This window comes from Helianthus annuus, chromosome 3 (assembly GCF_002127325.2).
Source record: "Helianthus annuus cultivar XRQ/B chromosome 3, HanXRQr2.0-SUNRISE, whole genome shotgun sequence".
Classification (NCBI taxonomy): Eukaryota; Viridiplantae; Streptophyta; class Magnoliopsida; order Asterales; family Asteraceae; genus Helianthus; species Helianthus annuus.
The window spans coordinates 105,443,885-105,454,905 of record NC_035435.2 but is presented as its reverse complement, the minus strand read 5'-3'; the positions used below and the strand labels follow the sequence as shown (position 1 = coordinate 105,454,905).

General features: G+C 35.8%; 1 long non-coding RNA gene across 1 annotated transcript; it reads left to right on the top strand.

Annotated features, from left to right (window-relative positions):
- The first annotated feature begins 305 nt into the window (after nt 1-305).
- On the top strand, nt 306-824 carry LOC110881885. Its single transcript, XR_002559925.2, has 2 exons — nt 306-578; nt 660-824. It is a non-coding gene; the product is annotated as an uncharacterized LOC110881885 (long non-coding RNA).
- Nucleotides 825-11,021: the final 10,197 nt, after the last annotated feature.

Here is an 11,021-nt window from a genome sequence, read left to right as displayed (position 1 = left end):
ATTACAACATAATCTATTTTTTAAGTAATGACTTGTCATTTGACCCAAATGAGATTCTACATCAAATGACTTTAAACTGGGACTTCTTTACTAAGAGTGGTAGTTATGGACATGACATTAGAATAAAAGGGTTCTTCATAAGTTGGTTGATAGTCTAACATGTTTAATAAACAAAACGTGTTTGTAAATGTGGGATTATTAAAAACCAAATTTCCTTAGTTTTTCTATAAAAATGTTAGCATGCTAGTGTAAATCTTTATTAATTTTTTTGTAAAATGATTTTTTGCACTCTTATGACTAGAGTTTAATAAATATTTGTTGAAAACTAAAATCTAGGTCGGATATGAAGCTTTCCTCAAAAGCATTCTAAACTCTACCGAGACTGTAGCAAGAGGAAGGGTCCAGAGCTTGGACCCAAATGATCTAGTTGGTGGTACAGAGATTGGACCAGAATGGTGTGAGGTAAACGTTCAAGTACCAATAAAAAAGATGAAAACTTGGTAAGACTATATGGTTTATTTTCTACAATTCAAGATTGTATTGGTGCATCCATCGCATAGCCCTATCCATTCATCTCGGTATTTATTTGTTAAACTTGTGATTCAAATAATTTTAACATCATGGAACTTAATGCTTATACATGGATGATTTATTTGTAGGTAGTCTATGAGGATTGAGGACGCATGATGACTCAAGATTTTATGCTTCTTATTTCTTTAATTGCTTTTAATTTCTTTGTTAAATGTTAAGACTTTATGTTAGATAATGTTATAACTTATTTATGGTTAGTGTTTTTGTTATGAACATGCTTATTTGAAATATAATGAAGTTTTATTTCTTTCATTAGTTGATGTTATACAATAACGATTAGGATGTTATATGTTGAGGGTCTGTTTATAAAATTGGTTTTATAATCTTATTTGGGATATTAGGACCATTTTCTTGATATTAAAGTAGCTATAATGTAACATCATAAGGGTCCTATAAATTAATTTTTAAGGACGCTTGTATGTGTATCAAAAGATTAAAAGTAGGTAATCACATATTAGAACATTGTAAAAGTGTCCTAATATGTTCTTTTTAGGACGCTATTTAAGTTGTCTATAGACATATTATGCGACCATAAAAATGGTTTGATAATCTTATTTGGTATATTAGGACCCTTTTCTTGGTACTAAATTAGCTATAATGTTACATCATAAGGGTCCTATCAATTAATTTCTAAGGACGCTTGTAAGTGTATCAAAAGATTAAAAGTATGTAAGCACATGTTAGAACATCGTGAAAGTGTCCTAATATGTTTTTATTAGGACACTATTTTAGTTGTTCAAAGACATATTACGCGACCATAAAATTGGTTTCATAATCTTATTTGAGATGTTAGGACGCTTTTTTAGTTACGGGACTTATTACGACCCCTTTACATGAAACGCTTTTACCGTTGGCCCTATTAAGTATTTTAACCCTTTGCTCCTGTCGCATGTCGCGACAGGTCTTCGCGTGGCGCGGGAGGCCCCGCGTGTCACGCCAGATTCTTAGGCTTCCCCAACGTGGCGCGGGGGAGTACGTTTTCCAGCAGGTCCAGAAACTGGACCTGCATTATTCCCAGCTCCGAAAATTCATACAATTCCAACTTAAAATCCTCATAACTTTTTACTCGGTTATCCGTTTTAAGTGATTCTTTTTCCTATGAGTCCGTAATAAAATTACGGAGCCAACGATGTAAATTTCATATTATAGAAACCGAATTACATAAAAACGGTTTACAAAATCCTTGTTTTAATTATTCGACCTGTTAACTATATGTGCATAATTCCAATTTCTCATTCTAAAACCTTTTAGATGCAATTACCCAAGTTCCCGGGCTTATACATCTTGGTGTATTTGCGCCACTCATGGCTTTGTGTTCCTTAGAATTAAAAGCTTGTTTCCTCGGAATTCAAACATTCCGTTTCAAGCGACATTTGCAACTTACTTCTTATTGTTTGATCCAATATCCCGGATTCACAAACTTAAGGTATTATAGCTAAATTCATAAGCGTAGTGCAGTCCAACACTTAACAACTTACGAGACTTTCAAGTCGCTACTATCATAATTCTTCTTATGGCATCAGTTCGACCCGTTTGACTATATGGTGAAAACCATCACTTTATGAACAAGCCAAACCCAATTCCAAATCTTTATTTTGACCCGTTTGACTATATAGTGAAAACCATCACTTTATTAACAAGCCAAACCCAATTCCAAATCTTTATTTTGGCCTGTTTGATTATATAGTGAAAACCATCGCTATATTAACAAGCCAAACCCAATTCCAAATCTTTATTTTGACCCATTTGATGGTCGAGTGAACTTCGCCACTTTAAAGACACATCAAACGCACCTATTAGACTACGACTCCATTTTTACATCAAACCCAAACATATATGCATAATTTTAACGAGACTAAAGTCACGTACCTTTAGAGCACACCCTTCAAGCGCGTATCTCCTCCTCCGGCTTGTCCGCTTGACGATCTGGATTCTTTGCCTAAAGAGTTCAAGTCAACTTACATTTAGAACCCTTTTTGCAATTATTAACACATATATTGCCACAATAGTCAATTATGCGTTTTTATCCGATTTTCAACATATTAATCCCCCACTTAGGCATTACAACAAACACTTAGCGGGTCAAATTTTCACATAATCATTACCAATTTCACGACTTGTTAACTTACCTAAATCAACTTTAATTAGGCAAATATACACGTATTTCAACATCAATATTTGAGAGATTATCTCATAAACTCAGTTTATACTAAAACAAGAGTCTTAATCCTAGTGTTTATCAAGTTCTACTAACTTATTAATCACCCACTATAGAGATTATGAACCTTACAATTATCATGCAAGATTTTGACAAGAAATCATCTAGGGTTTGTCCCTAAACCATATATCACTTCAAATTTCATGTTTACAACACATAATCAAGCTCAACATTCGATTTCTATCATACTCAAGGGATTTGGGTTGAATCAAAACAACATAAGTTGACATACCTTATGATCCCCTTGACGAGGTGATCACGAATTTGGTTAATCTGGTTATTGGCATAGCAATTTTGCTTTGCCCATACCTTATTGTCCGAAGGGTTAATTTGGTTAATGGCATAGCAATTTTGCTTCCTTTCTTTCCAGTCAACTCCGGGCACTCAGATTTCTTGTGACCCGGCTGATAACATTTATAACATACCGACACTTTCCCCGGGCACAATGCAGCAGTGTGCCCTATTTTGCACAGATAGGACACGGTTTGTCCTTAAACCGGCACTCACCCTTGTGCCCTTTCCCGCATATCTTGCAGTTTGATGACCCACCTTTTCCTTCTTGTTTCTTTGAGGATTCGGTCATGCGCGCCTTTTTCGTCGGGCTTGGATTGACTACATGCGCCCTTCTTTCGCCTCTTTCAATCTGTTTCTTCAACTCTATCTCCCGTTCCCGAGCAACATTTATAATCTCGGTGAGAGTCTCATACTTTGATGGAGTCATAAACTCCCTATACTCGGCGCTGAACATATTATAATAATAATATATTTTCTGCTCTTCATTCGTTATCAGTTCATCACAAAACTTCATTTTATCCATGAATGTTCCCGTAATCTTATCGATGGATTCACCCTTGTGTCGAAGCTGCATGAATTCTTCCTTGATTTTGTTAATGACTGCCTTGGGACTATGATGTTTAAGAAACGGTGTGTTAAACTCATCCCATGTCATAGCCTTAGCCGCTTCACTTCCAATTTCCTTCTTCTTGTTATCCCACCAATCTTTCGCCCCTTAACTGACCCGTGCCATAGGCTACGTAGTCATCTGTGTCACAATGGGTCCTTTTGAATACTCCCTCCATATCACTTAGCCACCGTTGGCATATTATTGGGTCAACCTCCCCATTGTAAATTGGCGGTTTACACGCCATAAACTCTTTATATGAACAAGGCTTTCGTCCTCCCGGCTTTTCCTTTGCTAAATTGGTATTATCTTCCAATTTCTTGATTTTTTCATCCACCACTGATAATACCGTGTTTTGAATTTTGTCGATAAAACCCAACAAACTGTTTTCGATTGTCTTTCTTACCTCCTCAGCAATCACTTCTCTCATCTGTTCGTTGACTCTCGGCACCGCATCATCGTCACCTTTATCCGTCATCTTTAACTGAAATGTTTACATCAAACGTTAAACATTTCCTCTATAGCATATGGTTTATTTGCTTCGGTTTATCCAAGTTCATAACTTGTTTTCACCACTCTTATTTAATGCACTTTCCGGGTTTGAGTGTGTTAACACGCTCTTCCCATGCATGTCAATTCATCATTTCCTTTTTATACTTAGTAACTCTACTTAGAATAATTAACTCTTACCGGATGCTTGATCAAGCTTGAACCTGTAACACCTCGAAAATTCCTGCCCAATAAAATAAAGACATGTGTCATGAGAGACAAACGTGTCAGGAAACCGGATCAAATAAAAAGATGTACGGTAGGATTTTAAAGAGGGCGTCATGTTATTAAAAAAATACCTCTGAACGACCCAAGGGCGACATGTTATTAAAACACCTCTGAGCGACCCAGATTTATAAATCCCAAGATCCTTAATTCATTTGATAAACATCTGATATATTAACTGGTTGTCTTCTAAATAAATAAAATTCCATCTTTTATATGGAAATTGGGTTATTAGGAATGTTACTACAAGAAAAATTCTGAATTTAAATCCTTGTAAAGGAAGTTGGAAATAATTTAATCAAGCATGTTCATCAATTGTGAGAATCCAAGACTTGTTCTTGGTATTTCCGTCAATTTAAAGCTTGCCATAAGAATCCAAAGTAAAGATGTTCATGCAAGAATGCAAAACCTGAAATAATGGACCCTACACTGCAGTAAAGGCCTGAAGATTCGGCATTTCACAATTGCATGGTCAATACTTGGATGTTCACAAAATTTTTGGCATCTAGCCAACGGTTACACGGACCGTATGGCTTTAAGCTTACGGTCCGTAAGATGCATACCTGAGCGATTTCAGCAAAGGTCGGTTACGGACCGCATCAGTTCAAGCATACAGTCCCCAAGAGCTACATACGGACCGCAAGAGCTTAGGCTTACGGTCCGTAAGCCTGTCGCTGGCAGCAGAAAATGGACAGCTGCCTGTTCAGCTTGTTGCACCGCCTTATTGAGATGGTTTTCTAAACAAGGGACTTGCTAGGCAGTATTTAGCCCTTTAGGGATACCTGGGGTGATCACACAACAATTGTAGAGTTGCATGGAATGATCTTGAGCTCCCTTGATCACTATATACGGAGAGCAAAGTTGTGAACTTTCACTTGCTCATTCTACTCTCTTGAAGCATTGTTCTGGAGCTTTTCTGGACTTCCACAAGTTTCCCTAATCATCCTTAATCCTATTTAGGACCCTTGTAAGTGATCCTAACCATTCATAAAATAAGTTTAGCTTAGTTAATTAACTAAGAGTCAAACCGTCGTATTTAAGGTTTGACTTCGAGATTAGTCTATAATTACTCAGTCAAATCTCGAATTAAAAATACCTATAAGTAGGTAATTATGTGGGTAACAAACCTTAAAAGGGTATTTTCAGATTCCCACTCTAACTATGTTAATTGTCGAGTCAAAGCAAATTTTAAAAAGTCAACAGAATGTTTAAATCCAAATTAACTCATAATTAGCAATGTAGGATACATGCAACCTGTTTGATCATTAATATAACTTGGTAACTAATGTAAGAACATGTTCCAACATGTTTAACTCGACAATTTTTTGTTTAGACCCGGTTTGGAACCGAAAGTCGCATAGTTTGACTTTCGCTTTGACTTTCAGTTCTGACCCGCTTTAGTCAAGTTTAGTATTGCCTTAGAGCTTCTTTTGGACCTAGTTACATGTTAGTATAACCCTCTGTGATTATACGGCTTGGTTCACTAGTTGTCTAATTATTATGCAAGTTTCCGTTAAATGCCATATGTTGACCATTATGCCCAAATATCCGTAAAATGTGATTTTTGAAAATATGAAAGGGTAAACATCTTAGTTACTGAATTATAAACTGGTACCAAAAATTCGACATCGGTTGGAGGTCTAGATTAAGAGTTATGCTCATTAGCGTGATTTGAAGCTTTCTTAGTAATTAATTAGCATAATTAGCATATAGCCTAACTAAACCCAAATTTTTGTATCAAACTTTATACCCACTGATATATGATAATATTTTGGGATTTTTAAAGATTTTTATTTATTTTTAGGCTGAGCATAACTTGGAGTTTTAAGCTTATTTCGGTAATTGTCGGTTTTGCCCTTTTGGGCCATAAAATGAGTTTTATAGATCCTTTTGACCCCAAACCTTTTTCTACTGATTTATTATGTTAAATATATTATTTTGAGCCTGCTGAAATTATAAAAATATCAGCTTTTCTTTCAAAACCCGAAAATGGCTCCAAATCGCCTTTTTAGGCTTTTTTACGACATAGTATGTATCAAAACTAGTTTATATATATAAGGGTTGATACCTACTGATGTATTCAGTAAATTTCTATATTATAACAGTAAACTAAAGTTCCAAACTCAGGTTTCCAGTTTTGACCTTTTAGATTTATGTGAAATTACCAAAATGCCCTTTCGGTGCATAAGATGGTTATAATTAATAGAATTCACATATATATGATACTATACTGTTATGACATAGTAAACTAAGTATAATTACTGATTTATTCAGATATATAACTCAGATTACTAGTTTAACTCTATTCTACCCTTTAAAATGACCAAAACGCCCTTATGAGACATAAATGGAGTTTAAACTTATTTGAGGCATAATTGGACATATCCTACTGATATCACAACATATTTAGTGCATATAATTTTAGGGAACTTGTATATGATTTATATGGTTACCTGTTACGCACTTTCGCGTTCGGATCGACTTTTGTAACTAGTTTACGCATGTTAGCCGAAAAGGGTCAAACCATATCATCTTTGTCTCAAAATCCAGAATGTGTTTAGTTTACCCATATTATACAAGTCTCCAAACTTGTTGGGTCTAAATCACATTCCTTCCCGGATGTCGCACTTCATGCGATTAAACCGTATTTATCCTTTGAAACTAACCGGTCTAAGCTTAGGCTAAATTAAAGACCCGTTAGGATTCTAATAGGTTATTATAAACCTTCGTTCCAGAATAGGAGACCCAGTAAAAGATACTTGCACTTACTTGTTGTGGTTTGTACTTGCTCAGGTAAATACTTTTAACTTATTTTCCCTTATACGGGCTTGGGGTACGGTATATAAAATACCGCTTGGTCTGGCAATTGACCCCTACTCATTAGTAGTTGGGTATTATCAATGTGACCCGTTTAAAAATTGGTTTTGTTTGTTTTACGCCTTTGGGAGTTTAATGACCATGCCCCGGATATCCTTGGCATCATTCATGAAATGGCCACGACCTTGACACGCGGGTGTAGGCGTACACCCGACAGTGTGTCCATCTTTATTAAGGTATAATCCGTTGGTTTCCCGCCGCGGATTTATACTATGTGGTGTGTCTATTAATCTTAAACCCGGTACGAACCGGGCGACTGAACGCATAACAGACATGTAATTCTTTTACAAGTTTAAATTTATTAATTATCCCAAGTTATAAAAAGTTTTGTGCCATGTGCATTCAAACAAAATTTTTTAAATGTTTTCAAAATGAGTTAGTTAAATTGTATTTACCAGTGTAAAACGACGTATTTTCCCCAAAAAGATTAAGTGCAGGTTCTACACGTAATAGGCTGGCCACTCCTTAGCATCGTTAGAGTCTCGCAAGCTTGGATTCCATTATCTGTTGAACAGTTTTTTATTTATTTATTTTCGATCCGCATGTGGATCTATTTCAGCTACTATGTGATACTTGAATATTACATTTTGTTTGGTTGAAATAAATCTCTTTTATTGCTTCCGCTATGCATTATAAATTGTGTTGTTTGACTATGATGATATCAACTACGTCACGATACTCCCCCACCGGGCCCACCGGTGACACGTGGAAATTTGGGGTGTGACAGAACCGAACACACTTTGTTAACAACCTTAAGCTCTGATTACAAACTTGTAAGACCCTTGTTAAAAGGACGAGATTAAATAATAAATTACAAGAATTTCATACTAAATCTGAGTTTACAAAAAGTTTTCATGTCTGTAGACCAATTCATATGCATGATACGTACAAAACAAGTTTTAAAGTAACACCCACTAGTCAACTATTGGCTAGTTTAAACATTCAAAACATGGGTAACAATTCATTTACAACATAATCATTGTCTAGACAAAGTTAAGTTTAACGCAGAAGCTTCAAAAATTAGTGTTCGGTTCTTGAAAGCATGCTTGATCACCATCCGGAATGTCCACACTTTTACCAAGAGTCAAAACCACTTAGAAAGTTAGTATTGACATGATTATAATGCATATAAACAAGTCCTAGTATCAAACCATCGAAATAAAAATAAAATTTCAGCTTTGCTCCTGTCGCGTGTCGCGACAGGTCTTCGCGTGGCGCGGGACGCCCCGCGTGTCACGCCAGATTCTTAGGCTTCCCCCGCGTGGCGCGGGGGAGTAGTTTTCCAGCAGGTCCAGAAACTGGACCTGCATTATTCCCAGCTCCGAAAATTCTTAAAATTCAAACTTAAAATCCTCATAACTTTTTACTCGGTTATCCGTTTTAAGTGATTCTTTTTCCTATGAGTCCGTAATAAAATTACGGAGCCAACCATGTAAATTTCATATTATAGAAACCGAATTACAGATAAACAGTTTACAAAATCCTCGTTTTAATTATTCGACCCGTTAACTATATGTGCATAATTCCAATTTCTCATTCTAAAACCTTTTAGATGCAATTACCCAAGTTCCCGGGCTTATACATCTTGGTGTATTTGCGCCATTCATGGCTTTGTGTTCCTTAGAATTAAAAGCTTGTTTCCTCGGAATTCAAACATTCCGTTTCAAGCGACATTTGCAACTTACTTCTTATTGTTTGATCCAATATCCCGGATTCACAAACTTAGGGTATTATAGCTAAATTCATAAGCGTAGTGCAATCCAACACTTAACAACATACGAGACTTTCAAGTCGCTACTATCATAATTCTTTTTATGGCATCAATTCGACCCGTTTAACTATATGGTGAAAACCATCACTTTATTAACAAGCCAAACCCAATTCCAAATCTTTATTTTGACCCGTTTGACTATATAGTGAAAACCATCACTTTATTAACAAGCCAAACCCAATTCCAAATCTTTATTTTGACCCGTTTGACTATATAGTGAAAACCATCACTTTATTAACAAGCCAAACCCAATTCCAAATCTTTATTTTTGACCCGTTTGATGGTCGAGTGAACTTCGCCACTTTAAAGACACATCAAACGCACCTATTACACTACGACTCCATTTTACATCAAACCCAAACATATATGCATAATTTTAACGAGACAAAAGTCACGTACCTTTAGGGCACACCCTTCAAGCGCGTATCTCCTCCTCCGGCTTGTCCGCTTGATGATCTGGATTCTTTGCCTAAAGAGTTCAAGTCAACTTACATTTAGAACCCTTTTTGCAATTATTAACACATATATTGCCACAATAGTCAATTATGCGTTTTTATCTGATTTTCAACATATTAATCCCCCATTTAGGCATTACAACAAATACCTAGCGGGTCAAATTTTCACATAATCATTACCAATTCACGAATTGTTAACGTACCTAAATCAACTTTAATTAGGCAAATATACACATATTTCAACATCAATATTTCAGAGATTATCTCATAAACTCAGTTTATACTAAAACAAGAGTCTTAATCCTAGTGTTTATCAAGTTCTACTAACTTATTAATCACCCACTATAGGGATTATGAACCTTACAATTATCATGCAAGATTTTGACAAGAAATCATCTAGGGTTTGTCTCTAAACCTCATATCACTTCCAATTTCATGTTTACAACACATAATCAAGCTCAACATTCGATTTCTATCATACTCAAGGGACTTGGGTTGAATCAAAACAACCTAAGTTGACATACCTTATGATCCCCTTGACGTGGTGATCACGAATCTATGTTTAGATTTCGAATTTAGCTTGATTTTGACCCTCAATTTGTAGTTTTTTTTGTGAGAATTAGGGTTTGGTGAAGAACCCTTGTCGCCCACCTGCTTCTTGATCGACCAGACACACCATTTGAGTGTTTTGTTTTATGAATTTAAGTTTCAATTTTAACAACATAGGCCCTTCCACTTTTATTTAGTTTATATCTTTGGCAATTTAAGTTCATTCATGCTTTAAAACAAGACAATCAACTAACTGGGTTATTTATTTCCTAGTTAGCTCATTCTCGTTTATTTTGTACTTTATATAATGCTAATATAAAGCTTTTAAATTTCGGGGTGTTACAGTTTTGTGACATACCTTATGATCCCCATGATTAGGTGATCGTTTTTATGTGCTCATGCATCGATTTAGGGCTTGAATCGAGCTTCGATTTGGATGATTTGTTGAAATTAGGGTTTGAGCTCCATGGGAGCTTTCTCCTGGCTCTGGTCGATCGAACACACACCCTTGTGTGTGTTTTTTTATATAAATATTTTAATTGAAACACTTTCCTAATTACCCACTTTTAGCCCCTCATGATTTGGTTTGTTACAAGTAGGCTTTAACCTCTTTATTTCTAGAAATATTTTCTTTTAATTAACTAGGTTAATTACTCCTAGTTAATTTGGTGGGTTCCAGGATATTACCACCCGTTATATTTTTAAGTCCCGTTAGCTCGGGTCTCTTACGAACATTATTTTTGTTTTGATAGTTATACAATACAACAAGCCAAGTTCTCTAGGACAAATTACAAGAAAACAACAATTTGAAGCTTTTACACATGTCGCGTGCCGCGACGGGTTTGATCAAATCTTGTTGCGTGCCGCGATGATGATATCGATTGG